Below are 5820 nucleotides of genomic sequence, written 5' to 3'. Positions count from 1 at the left end.
AAAGAGGAGGCCTGGTGATCCCAAACTGTCCCCAAAGAGGAGGCCTGCCAGGGTTTGGCAACACACCCTTGCTATGCTGTCCTTCTTCACTTGATGTGTGCATCCTGGGTGCATACTGGGCACTCATGTTAAATGTGTCATATCAGGACTCAGTTTCCCCAGATGTATAATAACCTGTGCTTCTATGACTTCTATTCCAGAAGGCATGTGGGGAGGCAGAACAAAAGGCTGACTGGGGCAAGATGGAGGATAGATTGGGCCTCAACCCAGAGTTACTCCTACTGTCCCCAGGCTTCCCTGACAGCCTGGGAGAGGGTGTGGTGTGGCCAGGCCTGCTGGGTGAGAGCAGATTTGGAAGGAGGTTCAGGAAGGGTGTGAGGGAGGGTGGGCCTCCGAAGCTCCTTTGTGATCATACAGGAAGCATGTCACCAGCAGCTTCTGCAGTTGTACCAGTCAGGGCAGGGCAGTCTCTCCAACTTAGTCTTTAGAGCGGTGTGAGTAGGCAACTAGGCTTTGGATGGACCCTTCAACCTATGCTGGTAGCTCACCAGCTCTGTGTTTTGGGTGGCAGGCAAGGAGGGCAAAGAAGCCAGAGCCCAGTTGTCCACAGAACTGAGAGGACAGGGTGGATAAACCTGCCTTCACAACCCAGCTGGCCAGAGCTTGTCTCCCCAGCTTCCCTCCCCCAAGGAAGAAGGGGCAGACAGTGGCCTGATGACTCACTTAGGAGCCATCCTCCCATACCACCCCTAGGCCTAGCCCAGCCCAATCCAACTCCTATACTACAGGCTAATGACCGGCCTGGCCTTTCGTGCGTGGGAGGGAGGGGTCTCAGTTTCCTTTCCCAAGTCCTGCTCCAGTTGCCTGCTCCATGGCAGGTCACAAGCCTATCTTTATGGAGTGGGCCTGGAGGAGAGGGCAGCACCCTTCCTGAGGGCAGACAAACCTGCATGCAGGAGCCAGAGCTCACTCTCTCCTGTTCAAGGCTGCACCTGCTCTCTCTCAGCCCCAGGGAAACAGCCCTACCATGTTTTCATCTTCTTCTTGGAGAGTTTGAATCTAGCCAGCGATTATTCACTCCTACAAAGACTAATCATGTGAGGCAATGGCAAATGTCATTCAACTCCATATGGGCCAGGGCTTAATTCTTTTTGCTCAGTTATCTATCTTCCTATAAAAGGCAGTACTTCAAGGATAATATCTACTCCCAGTGCCCACCAACTCTAGGTTTTCTTCATGCAGCAAGGCTTGTTGACAGGCTGGAGGAGTAGTTCAGTAGCAGAGCGTTCTGTGGGCAGGACATTTGGCTTATCCTTAGGAGTTCATGCATCAAAAAACAATTGCCTTTTAACAGCCAGGCTGGTGACTTCTGGAAACATCCCCATCTCTCCATTCTTATGTATGGTGTCTAGAAGGGAACGCACTGCTCCTCTGGGAGCCAGACTAGCAGGAAGATGACACCCTAAGAACTCACCCTGAAGACTTAGTCATCTTGCCACCTGAACACGAGGTGAAAGCAGTCCCTGTTGAAGAGACATGCCCAGGTTACCAGCCTGCAGGGTACAGGCTTCCCTTGGCAGGAATCTAAATTCAGGGTTCAGTCCCCATGTCCCTAGGTCTGTGGAAACGACATCCTCTCTCCTCTGAAACATGCATCTATTCCTTCATCTTGTGTGACACTAGCATCCCTGACAATGATCTGAGAGCCACAGTCCAGACCATCTGAAAGCTGTTAGGAAATCAACCTAGACCACCTTCCTGCTCAAATGGGTCTTCAAACCCATTAAGGGGCTCATGCCCATCACCCAGGTTCACGTCCCCACCTGAGACACATCCTGGAGCAGGGACTGTTGGCAAACAAGCACCAGGCCAAGGCCCAGAAGAGGCCAGGAACTTCCCCAGGGTCATACAGCCAGTCTGGACAGCTACATAGATTCCCCCCCCCCCAATCCCCTGGGGACCTCCAAAAGGCCTGAGGGTGGAGCCTAATGCCTAGAATCTCAGGGAAGAAAGGTTTCTGACCAGGCCTGCCCAAAGGATGCAGGCTCCATACTTGACAGGAGCAAACACCTGAGGAGCAAATAGCATGTTGCCTGGGGTGGAGGGCAGCAGGGTATGGAGCCCATCTGTGGGTGTGACCATTACACACGGGCTTACACTTGTCAGTTTTAAAGTTTCCAAGGAATTCCTGCTCTCTAAAAGCCTCTCTCTACTTGTTTTGGGTCACTGACACCTTTCCTTGGTGAAGCTTTTCCTAGAGAGAGTCCAGATGTCATTCCTGCAGCCTCCCTCCCCCAGGCTCCATGTTTAGACCCTACTGCGCACTCGCTACTTCTCAGTGGACTCACATGACTGTGCAAGCCGCTGGTTGGAGCCCTGAACTCAGCTTACTGCTATCCATCCTTCCTTCCTCCACACACCAAAAACCACAAACTGTTTTTTGCCTCCAATTATTCTGTGGTTTCACAACATCCTACCATCTCAAACCTCTCTGGCCAAAGGGAGTCCTACATTCCTGTTACCATATAGGGGTCTTGATTGAGTTAATTTTCCCTGCCAGTAATAGGCAAGAAAAATCTTGAACGTAACACATCAGGAAATCTCAGACACAGCAGAAAGAGCCAACCAGTAAAGAAAGTCTTTTATTAGGGATGAGAACACACACACAGAGCTAGGCATACAAATACCCTCTGCTTAGTTTAGGAGGGACTTGGAAGCTGAAACTGGGTCTGTCCTTGAGAGCTGGGAGATTTTTAAGGGTCTTTGAGAGGTCGTTCTCTGCTAAGGAGATCAGTTTGAACAGATAGGAAAGCTGAGAGGCCCATGGCTGTGGGAAAACATATCCTGGTCTATGCTCACCAGGCATTTAGGTCTTATTAGAGACAAAGGTCAGGAAGCCAAAATTTGCCATCTTTATCACCTTTCTTTTGGGTTCTTTCTGTCTGTCCTTCTACCTATCAGGGAATCCATGTAACTCCTAGTGCTTGTCCCCCCAACCCACACCTCTACTCCCAGTGGGGTCAAATCAACACTAGCTCCTAAGAATCACCTGAGGACCCTGGTATGATAAGGAGCACATATAACCCCTGTTCAGGAAGGCCCAGAGTTCCAGGCCAGCCTGGCCAGCACCCAGCACCTTCTTCCAACTTGTGGTAGGTAAGAAAGAAGATTAGATAAGCCAGGTATGGCGGTGCACATCTTTAATCCCAGCACTCAGGAGGCAGAGGCAGGCAAATCTCTGAGTTTGAGGCCAGCCTAGTCTACAGAGTGAGTTCCAGGGCAGCCAGGGCTACACAGAGAAACCTTATCTCAAAAAACAACAACAAAGATATGAAAGCTATCATTTTTAAGTCATTTCATAAGCCAGTGAGTGACATCACACCAGCTCAAGACTTTTACTTTACTTTAATTTTACTTTACTCCACAGAGCCAAGCAAGCTGTCTTAGGGGATTGGGGGGACACAGCCAGCAGCTGGAGAGGTACTTTGGAGACAGGTGGTGACTATCTTTCTTGACTCGGTATGTAGTCTGGCCTAGGCTTCTGGCCTAGCACTCTGGAGGCAGAGGGGAGAGGATGGTGGCAAATTCAAGTCCAGCCTGGGCCAGGGCTGTTACTCAGCTGTTAGAATGTTCGCCTATTCACACAAAGCCCTGGATTTGATTCTCGGCACTGTAATAAAACTTGCATGATTGCTGAATGCATATAATCCCACCTAGCTTTTGGGAGGCGTTGCTGGGGAGGATCAGGAGTTCAAGTTCATTTTCAGAGGAAGAATAAGGTCAAGGCCCGCCCAAGCTATAAGCCTATCTAAAAAAGAAAGAAAGAAGAGAAACAACAAGAAGAAGTCTTTCCTCTTAGAAGTTACGAACTCACAGGGCTTACGTATCTCTCCTGGCCTGGACTTGTAGGCCCTGCAGGGCAGTGACCATATTCTGTTTTGTTCAGGGCTCCCAGGGTTCAGGGCCACACCCAACACCCACTAAACCAGGAAGAAAACAAAGCATGCCTGACAGCCTTACCAGTCGCCTGATTTCTAGGGCACACCTATAAGGAGACCCACATCAGCTCCTCATCCGGTGGCTCTCATTGCTCCAGAAGCCACCTTTCTTTCCTCCAGAGCCTTGAACCCCCTACCCCCTACACTTGCAGAGCCTCACCCAGTCCTCCAGAGCTCCACACCCTCAACCCTCCCCTCCTGCTGCACCCCAAGTGAGGGATGGGGGAGCCAGATGATCTCAGCTCCTCCCTGTCTGACATCCTCCCTGGGGACTTCAGGCTTTCCCTGCCCCCACCTAGTGTCACTTCCTGATTTTGGCAGCAACTCCTCTGACTATCTGTTTGGCTTTCCACCATTTCCTGTGTCTTGTGTGAATCTTCCTGAGCTCAGCTAGGGAAGATGATTCTCTTAGCTGTAAAGATAGCCCTGAATGTCTAAAGATTACTCACAAGGTCCTAGGACACGATTACTTCTTTTGTTTGTTTGTTTGTTCTCAAGACAGGGTTTCTCTCTGTAACCCAGACTATCCTGGAACTCACTCTGTAGACCAGGCTGGCCTTGAACTCACAGAGATCCACCTGCCTCTGTTTTCTGAGTTCTGGGATTGAAGGCAGCATGTGCCCCCACCATCTGGCTTGCACACTCAGCTTTTTAAAGCTGTCCAGAATAGAAGAGTCTCTATCCTCACGTGGATTAGAAGCCCAATGTCTGGTCCAAGATCTTCCTTTTGTGTAACTTCAACCTTCCTCCTGTTAGGATTTCCAGATTTAAAAACCAAAAATACAGGACACTTTCTCAGTTTTGAGTTTTAGGGAGACACTGAGTAAACATTCTAGTTAAACATCTCCTCAGAACAAAAGCCATTTTGACTTAAAAGTGTAGCCAGCTGTGAGCACACACGGTCAGCATGTGGGTTGGATCCCATAACCATCAAAAAATATATGTATTTAGGGTCTGGGGAGACTGCTCAGCCACTGAGAGTGCATACTTTTCAAGCATGAGGGTTTGACTTCAAATGCCAAGCACTCATGTAAAAAGCTGGGTGTGCCTATGCAGCCCTGTAGTACCAGCGCTGTGAGAGGCAGACCGGAGAATCACTGGGGCTTGCTGGCTGCCAGTGCTGGCTGCCAGCCCGGCTTCAGGTTCAGTGGGAATTGGGAGTGAACAGGGCAGAGAGCAATAGTCAAAACACCAGTGTCCTGCTCTGGTTTCCACATACCTGCTTGTGGACATGCACACCCACCCACTCCTGTGAGTACCCATGCGCGCACACACCCACACCCAGACATCAGTGAGAGGAGCGGAGTTGTTGTTAGTCCCTCTCTCTCTTTCGCATGTGTTTGTGTGTGTGTGAATATTTGTCTGTGTGCCTGTATTCGCACTGTGTGAGTGCCTGGTACCCTCGGAGGCCAGGGGAGAGTGTCAAATTGCCTGCAGCTGGAGTTGTAGATAGTTGTGAGTCACCATGTGGGTGCTGGGAATTGAACCTGGATCCTCTGCAAAAACAAAAAGTGCTCTTAATGGCTGAGCCAGTCCCATAATCTGCACAGTTACATGACTCTTTTCTCTCTCTCTCTCTCTTTATAAGCAGGCTCTCACTCTGTAAGCCAAGTTGGCCTCAAATTTGTGATCTTTCTGCCTGTCCCTCCCAAATACTAGGATTACAAGCATGTACCATCATGTCAGGCTCCATTTTTGATTGTTATTGTCTTTTTTTTTTTTTTTTTTTTTTTTTGGGACGGGTTTTTTCTGTTTCCCCTTTTTTTTCTTGAACTCCCTTTTTTTCCCATTTTTTTTTTTAACTCAGAGTTCTACCCGCCTC

Source organism: Psammomys obesus, unplaced genomic scaffold, assembly GCF_907164565.1.
Source record: "Psammomys obesus unplaced genomic scaffold, mPsaObe1.curated_primary_1811, whole genome shotgun sequence".
Lineage (NCBI taxonomy): Eukaryota > Metazoa > Chordata > Mammalia > Rodentia > Muridae > Psammomys > Psammomys obesus.
Note: the sequence above shows the minus strand (reverse complement) of the source record.